General features: G+C 45.8%; 1 long non-coding RNA gene across 1 annotated transcript; it reads left to right on the top strand.

Moving 5' to 3' along the window:
- Window positions 1-1,147: 1,147 nt before the first annotated feature.
- Window positions 1,148-7,819, top strand: LOC120914474. The gene is made up of 3 exons (XR_005743684.1): window positions 1,148-1,176; window positions 3,725-3,753; window positions 7,456-7,819. It is a non-coding gene; the product is annotated as an uncharacterized LOC120914474 (long non-coding RNA).
- Window positions 7,820-22,893: the final 15,074 nt, after the last annotated feature.

The following is a 22,893-nucleotide window of genomic DNA, read 5'->3' as shown; positions in this document are numbered from 1 at the left end:
GACGTAGGGGGTCCCCCTACAATCCATACCAGACCCGTATCCAAAGCACGCTACCCGGCCGGCCAGGAAAGGAGTGGGGACGAGCGAGCGCCCCCCCTCCTGAGCCGTGCCAGGCCGCATGCCCTCAACATGGGGGGGTTGGGTGCTCTGGGGCAGGGGGGCGCACTGCGGGCCCCCCCTTGCATCACATTTATATAGGCATGACTGTTACAGTTTGAGTTCTTGCGCTGTGGGCATTTGTCCCTGGGTGCGTACTGCCCTAAAGATAGTACCCCTTAGTGCATCATCCAGCCGAAGTAGCTTTCAGCCTCTCCTAAAGTTTTACAGGCTGCTGTCAGCAGGGGGAAAAGGGGGGGGGGACAATAAATCCCACCCTCCCGCCCTCTCCCAGCAGCCTGCTATCTGTTCTCCTCTCTGCTCCTCTGTCCCCCCCCCCCATCTGTATGTGAGCCGCCCCTCTCCCCTCCTGCTGCTCTTATAACACTAACCTGTATACACCATCAGCACTGTCTCCTATTGCAGTCTCCCCCTCTGTGAATGATTTATAAATATAAATGCTGTAAATACCTTATTTATGAGCTGAGATTGCAATCACACGACCAGCCAGCTTTCTCCTCCTCCTCCCCTTCAGACTGACATCAGGAGAGGAATCTCAGCCCCCCCCCCCCTGCTGCATCTCTCAGAGTAGGAAATGAGAAAGATGGCCAGTCATGTGATAGCAATCTCAGCAGTGAAATTAGGTATTTGCAGCATTTATTTTTATAAATCACACACAGAGGGTGATACTACAGTAGGAGGCAGTGCTGATCGTGTACAGGTTAGAGTGGCTTAACAACCACTTTAAATATTAAGAAGATCACCACATTTCATATTTATCCGAAATTTTTAATACAATCGTTTTTTGTTTGTTTTTCTGAATATAATAACACTAGACATTCCCTTTAACCAGATGGGAGCAATACGGATATATAACACAATGTTCAACATGCAGAGAATTCTTCATCATCAACTGTGATGGGCAATATGTGTGGCTGTTATAATTAACACAGCAGTTTGTTTTCTTGAGGTTAACCTTGATATGAGTAACAAGTTTTTTTAAAAATATATATATATATTGAATAACAATTTTTTATTTTTATTTTTTGCAGGCTTGTCACCTATATCCAGTGCAAATGGGTATTCACTTTTTACTATTATTTTACAGCATTTAATATACTGGACATTAATAAAAAGAAGCCCATCTGGCCAAACATAAACTCAGGGCCAGATCCACAAAGAGCCGGCGTAACGTAAAAATTCCCATTTAAGTTACACTGCCTTAAAATTTCTAGCTAAGTGCCCGATCCACAAAGCACTTACCTAGAAATTTTCGGCTGTGTAACTTAAATTCCGCCGGCGCAAGGCGTTCCTATTCAAATGGGTTCGATTCCCATTTAAATTAGGCGCGCTCCCGCGCCGGCCGTACTGCGCATGCTCGTGATGTCATTTTCCCGACGTGCATAGCGCGAAATTACGTTACGCTGAGCTTTGTGGATCGCGCCGGGTCAATAAAGTTGCGTCGAAAAAAAAAAGATACGGAAAAAAAAAAATTCAAAACAAAAAAAAAAACGCGTCGCTGGACAGAAGGGTCTACTTTTACAAGGTGTAAACAGTTTACACTTTGTAAAAGCAGCCCTAATTTTACACATGCAACTTAATACTTACGGAGAAAAAACGAAGCGTAAAAGCTTCGTGGATCTCCGTAAGTGCTAATTTGCATACCCGAATCGGCATTTCGACGCAAAATGCCCCCAGCGGCGGATGCGGTACTGCATCCTAAGATCCGGCAGTGTAAGTCCCTTACACAAGTCGGATCTTTTGTCTATCTCTTGGAAACTGATTCTGTGGATCAGTTCCAAAGATAGAAACAGGGATACGACGGCGTATCAGTAGATACGCCGGCGTATCCCTTTTGAGGATCTGGCCCTCAGTTACCAAATGTTAAACAAATGAACACTTATTTAACCCAGGTAGCTTTTAAATGCAGTTAAAAAGAGATTAAAATTGGCTCCATATATTGAGGAGTAGGAATTGAAATAACAATCTTCTTCTGTGAGTTCCATGCAAAATGCTAACTTTTACACTCAGTAATACCCATAATATGATATACCTAGGTGTACATACACCAACATTCCGGGGTCTATTTAGAAAAACATTTGTTGGATAAATGCTTCACACATTCATGGAGACTGTACAAATTTTGACCATAATTTCTGAAATAAATGACTTCCTATAATCATCATCTCCATCTACTGTAGTGTCCAAAATGTGGTATCATTTTTCTGAAATACCTCACATAAAATATACAGGCCTCTAGATGGAGCGGATGACCATAGGGATTACTCTATTACAGAAATTACTGCCAAAAAATGTGTAGCGCTACCCCCTCAGGAGCCACTGGTTAGATTTGGGATCGGCATAGTTGTGTTACCTCTGTGATGTGTCTAGGGGTAATGACGATGATGAGAGCAATGACGGAATGTCCAAACAATTAGTTGACGTTTTCTATGTCTTTATTTTAGGTAAAAAATGACCAACAGTTAACTCAAGGTAGATAGAATAGGTTGGTGAAAAGGAGAGAACTTTGCAGATTCAGGCTATGGATAGAAAAAGCAGTCCTGCCTCCAATGATTAATCTTGCTTCGTCGCCACTTCAGCCAGAGTGGGTGTAGTGCCCCCTGTACAGGTCCCTCTCACAGGCCTGGCAGCCAGGGTATCACTCGGAACTGCTGGGAAGGAACAAGTCTCTGCCACCGACTTGGCTCTAGTAAGATTTAGACTTTTTGTAGTGAGACCTCTGCCACAGGCCCAATACTTGTGAACATAGATGATAGAGCGAATCCTCCCAGTAAACACAGTTTTGTCTGAATCCTCCTCAGGTAGACTTGATAGCTTGGGGTCACCGACTGACAGTTTGCAGCATACAACCTGTCAGTGTCCGGTACCCAGATCCCCGATGGATGGTCTAAGCCCTATTGGATCACCTGCTCCGGGTTCACCTCAGACCGACTCCCCACTGAACAGCACAACTCGCTTGGGATCTTCTTAATAAAGGTGGGGGACCCAGTAAGTCACTGGGGCCCCTTGGCAGCATCAGTTGCTCCGGGCCATGAGGGCCCGGAGTCAGGAACTCCACGAAGCACGTGCGCCCTGGCCTGGTAGGCCATATCACCAGGGCCCATGATGTGCGCACACCCTAAAGGTGGGTGCCGCACCTGGAACCAGGAGAACGGCGTCTGCCATAGAAATACCCTCCCCCAGCATGCCCCGCGAAGGAAACACTCCTCTGATTGGCTGCTGGGCAAAAACGTGCCTCCGCCTGGACCTCTCTGGCGCCACCTGTCATCCAGAGGTGGAACTACATCTCCGGAGCACAGAATGACCCAGGGAACAGTTTAGGGCTGGCAACAGTCACATTTCGATAAATCAACATGGATGAAAGCAAGTAACTCTCTCATCCCACTAAATTTGACATTGCACCTGTACTGAAAAGTACACAGGCGCTACACATGCAACCTACACAAATGTGTGTGACATTTGTCAAAAGAATGTTTTATAAATAGACCCTTTAGTGTGTGCTGAGCTGAGTTTGATCCAGAAAAGAGTTCACCTTTAACGATATATATACACAAATATACTACGCTAATTCAGCTTTTATTCTATCTATTTATTTATTTATTTTTAGGTTTGCTACTGACAACTCTACCACAGCATGTAAGTTATTTCTTTTCATTTTCTTTATCTGTTTAAAAGAAATACACCTTATTACCAAATGTATTGGGACGCCTGCCATTACACACACATGAACTTTAATGGCATCCCAGTCTTAGTCCGTAGGGTTCAATATTGAGTTGTCCCACCCTTTGCAGCTATAACTCTTCTTGGAAGGCCGTCCACAAGGTTTAGGAGTGTGTATATGGGAATGTTTGACCATTCTTCCAGAAGCACATTTGTGAGGTCAGGCACAGATGTGGATGACAAGGCCTGGCTCGCTTTCGCCATTCTAATTCACTTCAAAGGTGTTTTATCGGGTTGAGACCAGGACTCTGTACAGGCCAGTCAAGTTCCTCCACCCCAAACTCGCTCATCCATGTCTTTATGGACCTTGTTTTGTGCACTGGTGCGCAGTCATGTTGAAACAGGAAGGGGTCATCCTGAGAAAAAAAAAACACACCATAACCCCCCCCTCCACTAAATGATTTTGGACCAGTGCAGAAGGCAAGGTCAATAAAAACATGGATGAGCGAGTTTGGGGTGGAGGAACTTGACTGGCCTGCACAGAGTCCTGACCTCAAACTGAACACCTTTGGAATGGATTAGAGCGGAGACTGTGAGCCAGGCCTTCTTGTCCAACATCAGTGCCTAACCTCACAAATGCGCTTCTGGAAAAATGGTCAAACATTCCCATAGACGCACTCCTAAACCTTGTGGACAGCCTTCCTAGAAGAGTTGAAGCTGTTATAGCTGCAAAGGGTGGGCCAACTCAATATTGAACCCTATGAACCAAGACTGGGATGCCATTAACGTTCATGCGCGTGTAAGGGCAGGCGTCCCAATGCTTTTGGTAATATTTTTTTTTTTAAATCATCACTTTTTATTAAAGTTTTCAGACATCGAATCACCAAAGCACGTTACTTTTTCTGCAGAATATACATGTTATTTATTTTCTTTACAATACCATTCTCTAGTTTCAGATAATGTCCAGAATAGCATTATATCACACCTAACAAAACAAACAGACATCCAAACAATCAGACAAACAAACCAACAAACAAAACAAAAACAACATAAAAAAACAAAACAATAACACTCATAGGCATAGGAAGCCTCCTTCCTGCCTGTCAAATGCTCTCTGAAGAGTGACCCGAATGTGGGTCATTCTTCAGAGATCAAAGCTAGTGTGAATGAGCCCTAAGAAACTAGAAGTCACTGCAGTACCACTGAACGTTCACAGTTCAGACTGTATGTGCCATGGGCTACTACTGACACTTTAGTGTCCCCAGAAGCCCTATAGATGTTACATAGAAGGGGTTGTAAAGGTAAAAAAAAAATCCCTAAATAGCTTCCTTTACCTTAGTGCAGTCCTCCTTCACTTACCTCATCCTTCCATTTTGCTTTTAAATGTCCTTATTTCTTCTGAGAAATCCTCACTTCCTGTTCTGTCTGTAACTCCACACAGTATAGCAAGGCTTTCTCCCTGGTGTGGAGAAAGCCTCTTGAGGGGGCGAGCAGGCAAGTCAGGACACTCTCACTTTGCAGATAGAGAAAGGAGCTGCGTGTTAGTGGGCGTTCTGACACTCCTGCTCGCCCCCTCCCCCCTCAAGAGGCTTTCTCCACACCAGGGAGAAAGTGTTGCATTACTGTGTGGAGTTACAGACAGAAGAACAGGAAGTGAGGATTTCTGAGAAGAAAAAAGGACATTTAAAAGCAAAATGGAAGGATGAGGTAAGTGAAGGAGGACTGCACTAAGGTAAAGGAAGCTATTTAGGGGGAAACAATTACATTTACAACCCCTTAATCATTCTGGCCCCATCTCAATTTTAAAAATCTATTTTTCATGGAATTTAGTTGATTTACTGTTTGTTAACACTATGTAAATAATTTCATGCCCATAGTGTGGGCACAGGTAAAGCTACCTTGCAGAGATTTCCTCCCGCTACCATCAGTCAAGGGGCCTAGGCACCCTGCCTGTGCCAAGAGACATAGAGAGGGTGGTTTGGGAGTGAGTTTGCACAGGTGCTTATATAGAAAGCAGCTTTCTATGGGGGCACTCTCCGAAAAGGAAAAACCAGGAGCACCGATGGAGACCCAGAGAAGAAGAAGATTGGGGCTGCTCTGTGCTATTCCATTGCACAGAGTAAGAAGTAAGTATAACATGTTTACTATTCAAAGCTTTAATATAACTTTGTGCCAGCCCAAACATTCATAAACCTTGTTGCTTAAAGCTGAACTCCAGGATAAGCAGATACACTAAATTATCAAAAGTATTGGGACACCTGCCTTTACACACTCGTGAACTTTAATGGCATGCCAATTTTAGTCCGTAGGGTTCAATATTGAGTTGGCCTGCTCTTTGCAGCTATAACAGCTTGAATTCTTCTGAAAAGCCTGTCCACAAGGTTTAGGAGTGTGTCTATGGGAATGTTGGACTATTCTTCCAAAAGCACACTTGTGAGGTCAGGCACTGATGTGGACGAAAGACATCTAGAGCAGCCTTTCTTAACCAGTGCTCCGCAGCACACTGGTGTGCCGTCAGAGGTTCTCAGGTGTGCCACGGGGTCAGTGGAGAGAAGGTTGTCAGATGAGCCTGCTCTCTGGCCGAACTGTGAGGCCCCGTACACACGGCCGAGGAACTCGACGTGCAAAGCACGTCGAGTTCTTTGTCGAGTTTTGGGATGAAGCCGCCGAGGAGCTCGGCGGGCCGCCTTCTCCCATAGAACAACGAGAAAATAGAGAACATGTTCTCTATTTTCTCGTCGAGCTCCTCGGCGGCTCCATCGAGCCAAAACTGTACAGACGACAGAGTTTCTCGGCAGAATCCGGGTTTTGACCGAGTTTCTCGGTGAATTCTGCCGAGAAACTCTGTCGTGTGTACGGGGCCTGAGAAGCTCTGTCGGCTTCAAAAGTGAAAGTAAAGTGCAGTGCACACAGTTGCAGGGTAGTTGCAGTGCAGCCCCTCGGTATACCTCCAGTTGCAGCCACAGCATGTAAACACCCTCAGCTGCTGCCTCTGCAGCTAAAGGTGGAGAAGTTGGGGGTGGTAAAAACAGCTCAACCATGTGGTTTTACTGCCCCTATGACATGTGAACAAGCTTTTGGTTCCCATCTGTGTAGCTGCATGAAGGGCAGTCCATTAATTTCCGTGCCCACAAAAATGCAGGAAAACAACCAACCTTTTTTCTTTTTTAATTGCACTGCAGCAAAAGCACCCCACGTTTTCCAATGTGTGGGGGTATCATTAAGAATTAATGGTACCCCTAAAGAGCAGATCATTTGTCTGTGTGTCAGGAATGAGCGTGATTTTGCACGTGTTCTGCGACACACCGTAATGTTAACCAAGCCTTGGACTGGGGTGCCTCAAGACTGAAAATACTTTTTAAGGGTGCACCAACTGGAAAAAGGTTGAGAAACACTGGTCTAGAGTCATAGAGATACAAAAAAAATGGCCCGTTCATGGAATACGAGCCTCAGTGCCCCTATGAACAAGGCCCAATAAGTGTAAAAAACACCTGTTGATCATAACAGAAATCTTGTGAGCTAATGGCATTCTTTGCTCCACCTGGGCTGCATCCAAGAATTTTTATTTTATATGTTTAAACAATGAATCAGGGTTTAATGTTTATCAGTTATTCATAAAGTGTATGTCATAGGCACCATATTTCTTGCCAATTTACTTCACATTCTCACCTCTTGCAGGTGAACACAAAACAAAGAATGTTATCATTTTTTCTTTACGAACAGCCTTCTGTTTCCTTCCGATCGCTGTGCTTGCGTTCATTTTACGGCGCTGTGGATGTGACTGAGGATCGTTGATGCGCATGTTTCTGCTTATATTTGGGACAAGAAGATTTCATCTTTAAAATAAGTTTAACCTGAAGAGTCTTCAACCATTTTAGCACAACAAAGAAATTTCGTGTTCATTTGATGGACAATGGAGTATTGGGATACATCAATCCCCACAATATCACCTTTACCTTATGTCTCATTTCTAGCCATAACTCCAACCAAAATGTGTTTTTTTTTTTAAGATGGGCATAGAATAAAGAAATGTTAAATCCTAGTTATTTGTATTTGTCCTACATGAAAAGATTATCTGGACTGATGATACCCAACACTAGGATAAAATCCTCCAAAGCTCCTACTAGGGATACAGAAAGCAATTAAAACCTAACCTAGATTGAAAACCCTGAGCCTTGTAAATCCTGTGTCAATGGGCATTTGTTCACCTCAATTAGGTTTTGCATTCCCATACAACCCTGGGAATGCAAAACCAGTGTAAAGATCAAATGCATGCTTGTCAAGCTTGATCATAGGACTACGGCAATATGGCACTCTCCCGCACAATGTTAAAGCGGAGGTTCACCCTTAGAGAGCACTTTTTAGCCTTAGATGCATGCTCGTTTTGTCTAGGGGAATCGGCTATTTGTTTTAAAATATGAGCAGTACTTACCCGTTTACGAGATGCATCCTCTCCGTCGCTTCCGGGTATGGGCTGCGGGAATGGGCGTTCCTTCTTGATTGACAGTCTTCCGAGAGGCTTCCGACGGTCGCATCCATCGCGTCACGATTTTCCGAAAGAAGCGGAACGTCGGTGCGCAGGCGCAGTATAGAGCCGCACCGACGTACGGCTTCTTTCGGCTACGAGTGACGCGATGGATGCGACCGTCGGAAGCCTCTCGGAAGACTGTCAATCAAGAAGGAACGCCCGCTCCCGAAGACCCATACCCGGAAGCAACGGAAGAAGATGCATCTCGAAAACGGTAAGTACTGCTCATATTTTAAAACAAATAGCCGATTCCCCTAAACCAAACGAGCAGGAATCTAAGGGGAATTTTTTTTTTTTTTTAATAAATGGGTGAACTCCCACTTTAAGTCAAATGTTAAGTAAAATGGCTTCAGCCTAGGCTCCACCCATGGTATAACTCCCTCTAGAGTCCGGTCTCCACCCAGGAGAGAACCCTGGGTGAGGAGCAGGCTGAAGCCATTTTAACATAGTTGTGACCGGTAGTGTGACTTAACAGTGTGCGGGAGGGCACCATTTTGCTATAGTCCTATGATCGAGCTTGAGGAGCCTCTACCCCGTTCAACCAGCACCTGGAAGCAGTACAAGCCAGCTGGAGTAACATATCGGGGCATTTTGATTGGTAGTGTCTTAGCTTTGCTGTTGGCTGATCAAAAGGTCAAATGCATGTTAGAAGGAGGTCAACTGCAAGTCAAATGCACCATTCAATTAATTCTGAATTATCCCAGAAGCATCTTTAACTAATTTCAAACGTATGCCATCAACACAAGCCCAAAAGCCATCAACAAAGGCTCTTGGGGGATTTGCCCTCTCCTAATTTTTCCCGTGACAGGGAGAGAAGGAAAATTTCCCAAATGTTAACAAAGGTACCGTATTTGCCGGCGTATAAGACGACTGGGTGTATAAGACGATCCCCTAATTTTCCAGGAAAAATTTTGGTTTTGGGATATACTCGCCATATAAGACTACCCCCTTCCTACTAGTCTTTCTAGAAGCTGAGGGGTAGCCAGAACAACCGCTGACAGAAACAATTGCTAACAGAAACAGGCTTTTTTCAAATCTCACTGTGCCAATACATTACATGCCTCACTGTGCCATTACATTACATGCCCAACTGTGCCATTACATTACATGCCCCACTGTGCCATTACATTACATGCCCCCACTGTGCCATCACTTGCTCCCACTGTGCCATCACTTGCCCCCACAGTGCCATCACTTGCCCCCACTGTGTCATCACTTGCCCCCACAGTGCCATCACTTTCCCCCCCACTGTGCCATCACTCACGTTTTGCAGCTTCTGGCTTCCAGGCCGGTGACAGTCTCCGTCTGCTGCGAGCATCCATGAATTTGAAAGCCGCGCCTTCTTCTCAGACTGTCCTGTGATAGGCGGAACACAAATTTTCCCAGCAGCGCCTCTGTTCTGTGTTCCGCCTATCACGGATGTCCTCTCGTCAATATATGGTTCACATAATTTGCATGAGCACTAGGCGCCACTACCTTCACATTTTGCACTAATTAATACTAGGTGATGCATTCACTTTTTTTTAACAGAAAAGTTTTTTATTTTGTAAAAGGAAACAAACAAAACAACAGAGATAACAGTTGCAGTGATCATACAGTCTCATACATGTTATACAGTTAATCGATCGTCGATGCAGTTGTTCATCCAGAGAGGGTTAACCCATAGACATATATATATATATATATTTTATATATATTTTACAATTTAATTTCTTCTTATTTCTGTTTTTCATTTTTTGCACTGAAGATGAGTAAACAAGATACAGAGGTTCCTGTATATCCATAAACTGAAGCTGTTCAGTTATGAGTCAGTGATCAGTAACTCTGGCCCATATTCTCTCTAAAAATCCGCGGGCTGCGCTTAAGGCACTTACACTCCGCTGTCCCAACTTACAGGAGCAAGTGTCGTATTCCCCAAACACTTGCTCCGTAAGTTGGGACGGCGAAGTGTAAATGCCCCGGCGTAGCCTGGCGGATCTCCAAGGGGGCGGCTTGTATTCAAATTAAGCGCGCCCCCGATTCTAATGAACTGCGCATGCGCCGGGCTTCAAAAAGCCCAGTGCGCATGCTCCAGTTCTCGGCGGAAAACGTCAATGACGCTGACGTGTGCGTCATTGACGTAAAGTCGTATTCAAGAACGACTTACATAAACGACGTACCCGACGAAAAAACACGACGCGGACCCGACGCCATCCGTAACATGGCCTACGTGGTACTTGCGTAAACTTACCCCTCATATAGCGGGGTACGTTTCCACTTACGCAAACGACGACGTTAGCAACGGTTACGCGACGCAAACTCGTTCGGGAATCGGCGTAGAAGGCTCATTTGCATAAGCAAATGAGTCCTTCACGTAAATGCCATCTAGCGGCGGCCGGCGTCATTACATTTAAGATCCGCCAGTGTAAGTGACTTACAGATGGCGGATCTTAAGTGTATCTATGCGAAAATGATTCTAAGAATCAGTCGCATAGATACACGGGCAAAAAAAGGGAGTTACGATGGAGTATCCTGAGATACTCCATCGTAACTTCACTGAGAATATGGGCCTCTGTTCATTCAGAAAAGGAAGGAGCCAGTAAATGACATATTTACCGACTCCTTTCTCTATCCTGACAGACCAGGACAAGGGGGGGATCAGAGGAGGACCCTGGGAGCTAGAGGAGGACCCAAAGCAGGAGGAGGACATGGGGAGCCGGAGAAGGACACAGGGGTCCAGAGATTAGGGACATATGATGGGCAGTCAGGGAGTTACAATCACAATCTCCATGTATGGCTTTCAATGACGCAGCTGAAAGCTGCGGGAGGAGAAGTGGCTGTCATCTGCTTCACTGAAAGCTACACAGGGAGATCAGTGATTGTAACTCCCACCACGCCGTACCGATTAGTGTCAGGGACAGCCTAGATCCGGGGACAGTGTCCTCAGTCAGGGGACTGACCCCGGAAACCGGGGAAGTCTGGTCACACTACTTTTGGGGTCATTCGCCATTGCGGAATCCCCTGAAAGCAGTTTGACTACAATATTAGGTTATAATGCTCTTGATCTCAGTCGTTGCTCTCCAGTTATTTCACTTGAAAATATACTGCTACTGTCTGTTACTTTTCCACAGAAACCTTACAGTAAAGACGATTTCCGTGTTTTATCATAACATGTGTGTTTTTCATTGGTCTGCCAGGTGTGCCAGAGGGGTCGATTCTGTTCTTACAGTTGAGAGGCAGAGTACGGAACCCAGTGGCGGCTGGTGAGAGAGCACTAACCCCATCACTGGCGACTTCCCCCTGCTTGACGGTCTCCCGTTCTCCATCAACGGCGGCTTCTTGTACTCCCGCTCTCTGCCACGGCAGCTTCTGTTTCCTCCCTCCTCAGTAGCCAATCGGGAGTCTTCTCTTTTTGGCCAATCAGAAAATGGGTCTCACACCCGCTTGAGGATCAGTGTTTCAACAGCGAATATTCATTCGATGTTGTAACACAACTAGGTGGGCTCCAGGTCGCATGCTCTGCCACCCGAGCCCACCCTTTTTTGAAGGCAGAAGAGGAAACACAATGGCGCCACTCTAAGTGTAATAAGTAGTGTAGCATTTATTAGATAATAACAACAGCAAGCTTACTCACAAGCGTTGGTGAGATTAGGCATGTATCAACAAAGAAACTTCCCCGGCTGTCACTGTATGCGGCTGTGTTGTGGAGCGGTTGGTGGCGGTGGATGCCGTCTCTGACACACTGGGAGCCGGGCTGTGATGTCAATTCCGGGTGGACGCTTTTTTGAAGCCTATTAAAACCTAATCAGGCGCTTCAAAAAAAAAAACTACCGCTGTAACTCATGCGCCCGGTGACCCAAAGGGGCCGGACGCATGAATAGGGGTTTGCCACGGCGGCCATGGATAGATTCATGCTGTGCATGAATCTATCCAATTCCAATATAGGGGGTGATCTGGAGAGAGGGGGCAGTGCCCGGGCGCCCCTTATGGAAAGGCCACTGACAGAACCAAACATACTTAAGTGGCTCCTTCAGGGGTAGCACTACATAAATAATACTTCACAGAAGCCCTTAGTGGCTACTTGGGCATTATGTTTCAAGCAGGCCTAGATGTGTGACCCTCTATACATGGGGGTGGAGGTTTGTGCATCTAGGGTGATGGGATCCTTATTGGAACACTTATTCTTTTTACATTGACTATGCCAGGCTGCACCAATTAAGTTACAGTTACAATTTGTATGTGATTAAATGTTTGATGCATACTGCTGGTTGTAAACTGATGTTTTACATTGTATTTGTTATTTTGACAAATCTCTCAAAAAAAAAAAAGCATTTTTATTTTAGACTGAATTCTAACCTTGCCTGCTCCAAAACCAAAAAAAAAAAGCGAACATGTTTTCACCATCATGTTCCAGCAACTTCTCAAGTGAATAAAAAAGTTTCTATTAAAGAAAAAACTGTTTCTATTCAACCCCTTATTAATCTTAGTTAACATTTGACAACCCTATTTAACTTTTCACTCCTCTTCTAAAATCAAGTTTAGATTTTTAAGCTGTTTCTTTTTTTTTACATTTATATGTAAAAAAAAATATTTTATTATTTTTTCTTTTGTTGCATTAAAACAAAATAATAGAACATAAAAAAGTATTTATTTTATTTATAAGTAGTGTTGCTCACGAATATTCGCATTGCGAATATTCGACTCGAATATAGCATATTCGAGAAATCGCGCTATATTGCGAAATTCGCGGTGAATATTCGCAATTCCGAATATTCGATTTTTTACAATTTTTTTTTTTAATCAGATCACATCCTAGATATCTCCATCGACGTCTAAAAGCATTGCTGGTATCATTAGAGACCCTGGGCCGAGTAGCTGAAGCGTTCATTGAATTTTCCAGAAAGATCGCAATGCGATTATTCGGCAAACGCAATATCGCGCGATTATTTTCCTCGCCCCGATCTTCCGCATCAGAGCGATTTTTACAGTTTCATTTTTAAAACAGATCACATCCTAGTGATCTCCATAGACGTCTGAAAGCATTGCTGGTATGATTAGAGCCATTGGGCCGAGTAGCTGAAGCGATCATTTTATATTGCCGAATATTCGCAATGCGAATATTCGGCAATAGGAATATTGCGCGATTATTTGCTCCGCCCTTTTGCATCAGAGCCAATCAGAGTTCTCCTTCCACACTCGTCACAGGTTAGCAACCAATAGGAACCTGCCTGCATGGACATTATATAAGCTCACTCCCAGCACCATTTCATTGCAGATTCAGAAGCTTGCTATAGAGTGTGGAGGCTGTTTCTGTGTTCCTGGTTTCCTGGTTTCCTGTGTCTTTGTTCTTGATTGATTTAGATCATCACCAGCATTGCTATTTAGTGATTCCAGTGGATCTTTTCCAGTATATCAACTGCTTTTTTCAAAGCAATAGACCCAAGAGCTTTTTTCAAAGCTACGTTTTGTGCTGTTTTGTGCTGTTTTTTTCATTTGTGTTACTGTTTGATCCTGCAATCCTCCCTGTTCAGTTATATTTGCAAGAGATTTCAGAACACATTTTGCTGAGCTTTATAAAAGAGCTTTTCTAAAAGCTAAGTTTTGTTCATCTTGTGTTACTGTTAGATCTTGCAGGTTCGCTGTTCAGTGATATTTGATAGGCATCTCAGTTCAAATTTTGTTTAGTTTTCCCTAAAGAGCTTTTATAAAAGCTAAGTTTTGTGTTCAGTTTAGTTAAATTTTGTGTAGTAAGTGTACACACTGTTAGTGTACATTTATTTCATCTAGCTTAGCTTAGTGTGTGTTTAGTGTCTGTGTTTTGTGTTTAAAAAAAAAAAAAAAAAAAAAAGTTAGTGTTTGTTTAGTGATTTTTTTTTTTTCTTTAATTTTGTAGTCCTTGTCTGGTGTACTACTTTTCTTATAGTTTAGTAGCTGTCTGTGTACGTCTTTGTCTGCGTGCCTGTCTTGTAAAAAATACACAAAAACACATTTTGTTCACATTTACCCCCCCCAATAAAGTTTACCCCCCCCCACACACATATTAGCAATAATGAGCGGCATCCGTGGCCGTGGCAGCAGGGGTAGGGGAGTTACTCCCAGTGCTGGATCGCTGCCAGCACGGGGTACCTCTCGTGCCCCTACTAGTGGTAGAGGATCGGGTGCAAGGGGAGTACGCCTGATCCGGGAGTTCTTCCCATCGGGCAGCCGCCCGATATTGCCATCTCAGGCTCAAGTAGTGGTGGACTACATGGGGCACAGCAGTGCCACTGAGTCGTCGGTCCCGACTCACAGTAGTACCACCATTACACCGGTGCCTGTACTACCCCCCCCCAGCCCCCAAGAGTCCAGCATCTTACTGTTCGACAGCGACAGTGAGAGGGATCTCTTGGGGGAGGCCATGCATCAGGCAGACCTCCAGCTCTGTCCTGATGGTCAGGACCTTTTTGAAGGGATGGATGAGGAGGATGGGATACCTGCTGGCAGTATCCCAGAGACATCCCTTCAAACTGGTGCTGCTGTTTTGGTGCAGGAAACAGCAGCACCTAGTCAGACCCAGGCGTGGGTGAGGGGACAGCGGAGCCAGGCTAGAGGCTCCATGTCACGTGGTTCCCTCAGACCAACACATCTCAGCCCTTGGTCTGACATCTCTGGGGGCGAAGAGGGTGACCCATCATGGTTGCCATCTGACGCGTCGGCTCACTACGTCAGTGACGACGGGGAAGGTAGGCACCCTGGTGAAACGGTGCGCCAGGTCACCACCAGGGAGACCATCGTCAGGGTCTCCACTGGTGATGGCAGCAGGAGGTGTCAGGAGGAGGAGCAGCAGCAGCAGCAGCAGCAGGCAGCTCCACCTGTGCGCACCGAGTCCCAGCAGGTGCAAGTAAGCGTCACCCCATCTGACAGGAGGGCGGTGCTGAAGTCACCTGTCTGGAATTTCTTTACCCTGGTGGCAGACAACCCTACCGTGGCCATCTGCCGGATTTGTAAAGTGAGGGTGAAGAGAGGGAAGTGTTTGGCTCGGGTGGGTACCACAGCCCTGAACCAGCACCTGAGGATAAACCACTGGGCGTTGTATGACGAGATGAAGCGTGGTGGTGGTAGCAGCGCCACCACCACAAGTGAGCAGGGTACAGCAGCCCCTGCCACATCTTCATCTGTTTCCAGCAGGTCATGCCCCCCCGCTCCCTCTAGTAGAGGTACTGGTACCGGCAGCCAGACCTCTACTTCCACAGCACCCTCCACGTCTGTGTCCCGCACTGCCGTCCGGCGCCAGGCGTCGATTTCAGACGCCTTTGACCGCACCACTCCCTTCCCCCCTGGAGACCGACGTGTGCGTTCCCTCAATGGGCTCCTGGCAAGGGTTATTGCCCAACATCTGCTGCCCTTCAACATAGTTGACAGCAACCCCTTCAGGCAGATGTTGGAGCAGGCCCAACCCCAATGGCGTGTCCCCAGCCGCCATTTCTTTGCCAGGACTGGTGTCCCTGCCCTACACCAGCACATTGTGCAGAATGTAACCCTGTCGCTGGATCACGCTGTCAGCGACAGGGTTCATCTGACAATGGATGGCTGGACCAGCAGGCATGGGCAGGGACGCTACATCAGCTTCACGGCCCATTGGGTTTCCCTCCGAGGCGTCGGTGAGGGATCGTCGGCAACCGATCTTGTGGTGCCGCCCCGGGGTGTCCAGGGGAGAACTGCTGGTCTCCCTCAAGCCACTGTCTCTGCAGCTGCTGAGCCTCCCAGCAAGCGCCCCCGTAGCTACTCAAGTGTGGGGCACGTGCGCTGTCAGGCCGTGCTCCAGCTTGTCAGTTTAGGGGACCGGAGACACACTGGAGAAGAAGTGCTGAAAGCACTTCAAGCTCAGGTCCAGAAGTGGCTGACACCCCGAAGGCTCCAGCCAGGTATGGTTGTCTGCGATAACGGCAGCAACCTACTCGCCGCCCTCCATGCTGGCAGTCTGACGCACGTGCCCTGTCTGGCACATGTCCTCAACCTGGTGGTGCAGAAGTTCCTGCGCACTTATCCAGGGTTGAGTGACATTGTGGCAAAGGCGCGTAGGATTGCCAGCCACTTCAAGTGCTCCCCAACCGCTACCGCGTCCCTGTCCAAATTGCAGCGGAAGTACAATCTGCCCCTTCACAGGCTGATTGTGGACAGTGTGACGCGGTGGAACTCCACCCTCCACATGCTGAAGAGGTTGTGGGAGCAGCAAAGGGCGGTGAGGGAGTACCTGATGGAACTAGGCACTGAGAGGGCTTCACCACAACTCCCTTTCATCGCCTGTGCGCAGTGGGGGCAGATAAACCAGGTCTGCCAAGTGTTGTCCTCCTTCGAGCAGGCGACCAAGATGGTCAGCAGTGAGCAAATTGGCCTCAATAGCGTGCTGCCAATACTGTTCATGCTGGAGAGGACACTAGATCGCCTGCTCGAGGCTGGGGAGAGTGCCTTGGTGGAGCAGGAGGAGTCAGCAATGCTCCACCGAGACCAGGGCCAGGACCAGGAGGAGGAGGAGGAGGAGGAGGATGATGATGATGAGGAGGAGGAGGTGGTTGCTGGTGTCGTCCCGGAGTCAGGGCCTGGTCAGGAGGGAGAGCCGGTGTTGGGGGCACCGATAGTCCGGGGGTTGGGCATGTCTGAGTTTGACCAGCAGCGCCTCAGGGAAGAAGAGTCGCACCTCATTCACCTGGCCAGCATTGAGGAGTCACAGCGGGCTGTGCTCTTCCCCATGGCTGCCCACATGCTGAGATGCCTCAGGAGGGACCCCCGGGTTAAGACCATCAAGACGAGGGATGATTTCTGGATGGCCACCCTTTTGGATCCCAGGTGCAAGGGGAAACTGGAGCAGTTCATCCCAGCCAGCCGGAGGCAGCACCGGATGGAGGAACTGCAGGCAGCTATTGTCAGACGGTTGGAGCAGGCAACTCCCCGGCCTCCAGTTGTCCCCCCTCATCTCACCCAGCAGGTGGCTGCACCCAGCTGCAGCCGAGCAGGGGACCTAATGGAAGAGATGAGGATGTTCTTCCAAACCGAGCGACCCAGTACCACCACCAGCAGCAGCAGCAGCAGTCACCACCAGCGGCTGGCCCACATGGTGGCAGACTACATGGCGTCCGTCGGTGCTTCTGACAGTATGAGCACCGACGACCCCATGGAGTACTGGGTTGCCAGATTGGACACCTGCCGCGAGCTCGCTCAGTATGCGCTGGAGTTATTGTCTTGCCCCCCCTCCAGCGTACTATCTGAGCGGACATTCAGCGCGGCAGGTGGGGTGGTCACGGACAAGAGGACCCGTCTGTCCACAGACTCCGTGGACAGACTCACATTCATAAAGATGAATGAGTCCTGGATCGGCGGTGACTTTCTGGCACCCGTCGTCGGTTCAGGGCGCTGAAGGGTCCCTTGCCATGCATTCCCTGATGAAGCCCCGGACCTGATGTATTTACAGTGCTGAATATAACTATTTCAACATCAGAGAAAATCAATGTTAATATTTGGTACAGTAGGCTTTCTTTGCAATTACAGCGGTCAAACATTTCTTGTAGTTTTACACCAGCTTTGCACACACTGGAGGAGGGATTTTGGCCCACTCCTCCACACAGATCTTCTCTACATCAGTCATGTTTCTGGGCTATCGCTGAGAAACACGGAGTTTGAGCTCCCTCCAAAGATTCTCTATTGGGTTTAGGTCTGGAGACTGGCTAGGCCACGCCAGAACCTTGATATGCTCCTTACAGAGCCAATCCTTGGTTATCCTGGCTGTGTGCTTTGGGTCATTCTCATGTTGGAAGACCCAGCCTCGACCCATCTTCAAAGCTCTAACTCAGGGAAGGAGGTTGTTGCCCAAAATCTTGCAATACATGGCCCCGGTCATCCTCTCCTTAATACAGTACAGTCACCCTGTCCCATGTGCAGAAAAACACCACCAAAGCATGATGCTACCACCCCCATGCTTCACATTAGGGATGGCGTTCTTGGCATGGTACTCATCATTATTCTTCCTCCGAACACGGTTAGTGAAATTATGATCAAAAAATTATATTATAGTCTCATCTGACCACATGATTTTCTCCCATGACTCCTTTGGATCAGTCAAGACAATTATGTCAGCAGTTATTTCACACCCTATATACTCTTATTAAGACTGCTGTACATCATGGCAACTCCTGCCCATGTGATATGTCTCTGTATCAACTACTACTGTTAATACTACTACTGCTGCTTCTGCTGCTGCTGCCGCCCAGTCAATACACCTATGTCAGCAGTTATTTCACACTCTATATACTCCTATTCCTACTGCTGTTCATCATGGCACCTCCTGCCCATGTGATATGACTCTGTATCAACTACTACTGTTAATACTACTGCTGCTGCTTCTGCTGCTGCTGCTGCCCAGTCAAGACACCTATGTCAGCAGTTATTTGACACTCTATATACTCCTATTCCTACTGCTGTTCATCATGGCACCTCCTGCCCATGTGATATGACTCTGTATCAACTACTACTGTTAATACTACTGCTGCTTCTGCTGCTGCTGCCCAGTCAAGACACCTATGTCAGCAGTTATTTCACACTCTATATACTCCTATTCCTACTGCTGTTCATGATGGCACCTCCTGCCCATGTGATATGACTCTGTATCAACTACTACTGTTAATACTACTGCTGCTGCTTCTGCTGCTGCTGCTGCCCAGTCAAGACACCTATGTCAGCAGTTATTTGACACTCTATATACTCCTATTCCTACTGCTGTTCATCATGGCACCTCCTGCCCATGTGATATGACTCTGTATCAACTACTACTGTTAATACTACTGCTGCTTCTGCTGCTGCTGCCCAGTCAAGACACCTATGTCAGCAGTTATTTGACACTCTATATACTCCTATTCCTACTGCTGTTCATCATGGCACCTCCTGCCCATGTGATATGACTCTGTATCAACTACTACTGTTAATACTACTGCTGCTTCTGCTGCTGCTGCCCAGTCAATACACCTATGTCAGCAGTTATTTCACACTCTATATACTCCTATTCCTACTGCTGTTCATGATGGCACCTCCTGCCCATGTGATATGACTCTGTATCAACTACTACTGTTAATACTACTGCTGCTGCTTCTGCTGCTGCTGCTGCCCAGTCAAGACACCTATGTCAGCAGTTATTTGACACTCTATATACTCCTATTCCTACTGCTGTTCATCATGGCACCTCCTGCCCATGTGATATGACTCTGTATCAACTACTACTGTTAATACTACTGCTGCTTCTGCTGCTGCTGCCCAGTCAAGACACCTATGTCAGCAGTTATTTGACACTCTATATACTCCTATTCCTACTGCTGTTCATCATGGCACCTCCTGCCCATGTGATATGACTCTGTATCAACTACTACTGTTAATACTACTGCTGCTTCTGCTGCTGCTGCCCAGTCAATACACCTATGTCAGCAGTTATTTCACACTCTATATACTCCTATTCCTACTGCTGTTCATCATGGCACCTCCTGCCCATGTGATATGACTCTGTATCAACTACTACTGTTAATACTACTGCTGCTTCTGCTGCTGCTGCCCAGTCAAGACACCTATGTCAGCAGTTATTTGACACTCTATATACTCCTATTCCTACTGCTGTTCATCATGGCACCTCCTGCCCATGTGATATGACTCTGTATCAACTACTACTGTTAATACTACTGCTGCTTCTGCTGCTGCTGCCCAGTCAATACACCTATGTCAGCAGTTATTTCACACTCTATATACTCCTATTCCTACTGCTGTTCATCATGGCACCTCCTGCCCATGTGATATGACTCTGTATCAACTACTACTGTTAATACTACTGCTGCTTCTGCTGCTGCTGCCCAGTCAAGACACCTATGTCAGCAGTTATTTGACACTCTATATACTCCTATTCCTACTGCTGTTCATCATGGCACCTCCTGCCCATGTGATATGACTCTGTATCAACTACTACTGTTAATACTACTGCTGCTTCTGCTGCTGCTGCCCAGTCAAGACACCTATGTCAGCAGTTATTTGACACTCTATATACTCCTATTCCTACTGCTGTTCATCATGGCACCTCCTGCCCATGTGATATGACTCTGTATCAACTACTACTGTTAATACTACTGCTGCTTCTGCTGCTGCTGCCCAGTCAAGACACCTATGTCAGCAGTTATTTGACACTCTATATACTCCTATTCCTACTGCTGTTCATCATGGCACCTCCTGCCCATGTGATATGACTCTGTATCAACTACTACTGTTAATACTACTGCTGCTTCTGCTGCTGCTGCCCAGTCAATACACCTATGTCAGCAGTTATTTCACACTCTATATACTCCTATTCCTACTGCTGTTCATCATGGCACCTCCTGCCCATGTGATATGACTCTGTATCAACTACTACTGTTAATACTACTGCTGCTTCTGCTGCTGCTGCCCAGTCAATACACCTATGTCAGCAGTTATTTGACACTCTATATACTCCTATTCCTACTGCTGTTCATCATGGCACCTCCTGCCCATGTGATATGACTCTGTATCAACTACTACTGTTAATACTACTACTGCTGCTTCTGCTGCCCAGTCAAGACACCTATGTCAGCAGTTATTTCACACCCTATATACTCTTATTAAGACTGCTGTTCATCATGGCACCTCTTGCCCGAGTGATTTGACACTGTATTGTCAATGTCTACTACTACTATTACAGCTCAGTCAAGACACCTGTGTCCCAATTTTTTGGTACACTATTGACTACTATGACCACTACTGATGCTGTAAAGTATTCCCCAAGTGTTTTTATGCTATGTATTACTATTACCACTACTGCTTGTAAATCATGCCTGTGTGATACTTAGTGGGAATGCTTTAATAAGCATTCCTAGTATGGATACCCGTAAATGTATTAATCTTAATTAGTGTGAATGCTTTAATAAACATTTCCAGTATTGATATCCGTAAATTTAGTAATCTTATTATTCCTTACGTTTTTTGGTTCTGCGTAACTTCGGCATACTTTCAGCTATTGAGACCATTCAACTGTAAAAATGTTCGTCTCGTTCAGCTAATGATGGGACTTCTTCAAGTTTTTTTCTACTTTTTACACTTTTGTAAATTTTAAGCTTTTAGACCCTTTTTTTAAACATTGAAGTCAATGAGAACATCCTTTTCCCCTTTGAATTCACATGCCATGCCAAAAGTTTCAGCTACTTCATACTTTCACTTACAGACACTGAAAAAACTTTAAAGCGGTCACAAAATATTTAGCTATCCGGCTATGACTTTTCAGATCGTTATCGTTTACAATTTTTTGGTGAAAACGCAATTTACGTTTTGCGAATTTTTCACAAAAATGCAATAGGTTATAATGTAATCCTATGGAGGGGATTTAGAGTCTGTCATGTGACCTTAACATTGGAGATCTTTGTAATTAAAAATATCTTTACAAAAAGGGGAAACAAATTGGTCTCACGCCCACAAGATCTACTTTTCATACACAATTTTTATATCAAAACGTAGCTATGCTTGTCTGGTTTATGGCAATGTGACCAATTCTGCGATACGTATTTTAGTTTTAATTATTGGAGCAACAGCCAGAAATTATGTCTCATAGACTCTCATGTGAAATTATCTAAAAAATGTTGCTGCAGAACTCACAAAGACGCTCTTTTCTAAATCGCAGACATGGCCACATTTTTAAGTTTATCTACATAAATTTCATATCGATGCGTTTACAAGGGCCGTGTATTTCAAACGGTGTAGTCGTTGTATCAATTGCATGTACGTTTGAGGATTTATTAAGCTTTGTTTGGAGGCTTAAATCATGTATTAGATCTGTGAATTAAAAGCGTTTGTAATGTTATTTCTTTCCATAAATAACTTTCCTGACCTCAGTGCAATATTCCTCCTCACTGACCTGGGGGGGAGGGGAAACCTATTGAGGGGGGAGGGGCGACCAGGAAGTCAGCATACTCTATACTTTGCAGATAGAGAAAGAAGCTGTGTGTCCTAAAGATAGTGTAGTGGTTATGGTGAATGTCTTTGGCAAGGGGCTCACCAATTAAGCTATTCAGCATTCCCACTCGCATTTTCCTCAGGAAATGCATTGTCTAGTTATATTATATTTTAATACTCCTGCTGCTGCCTCCATGCTGAGTAAAGCTTCATGACCTTTCTGGCACAGCGGATCCACCAACAGCCTCCGCTACAAGCTACCAGACCGGACTACCAGACCGGATCTAAACAGCAAGTGTAACTATAACAATGAACCTTATGTTAAACCCTGTTTTGCGGCATTTATACTGCAACCATTGGGCTGACTGCAAGAGCTCATCTGCATTCTCTCTCTTTCTTGCTCTCCCTCTCTCTCTCTTTGTATATATATATATATATATTGTTGCTTTTGTTATGTTCATTTTTCAACAGTTTATTTTGTGTTCGTCGTGTCTGTGTCGTGTGCTTTAGTTTATCCTAGGTTAATGTTAAATAAAATAATAGTATAAAATGTTTTTGCTTATTATGAAGTTAAATGTGTTGATGTTGATTTGTTTGATGTGAAGTTAGATGTGTTGAAAAACCTACAACTCTATCTCAAAAAG

This window comes from Rana temporaria, chromosome 9 (genome assembly GCF_905171775.1).
Source record: "Rana temporaria chromosome 9, aRanTem1.1, whole genome shotgun sequence".
In the NCBI taxonomy this organism is placed as follows: Eukaryota; Metazoa; Chordata; class Amphibia; order Anura; family Ranidae; genus Rana; species Rana temporaria.
Note: the sequence above shows the minus strand (reverse complement) of the source record. Positions and strands in the feature narration are given on the sequence as shown.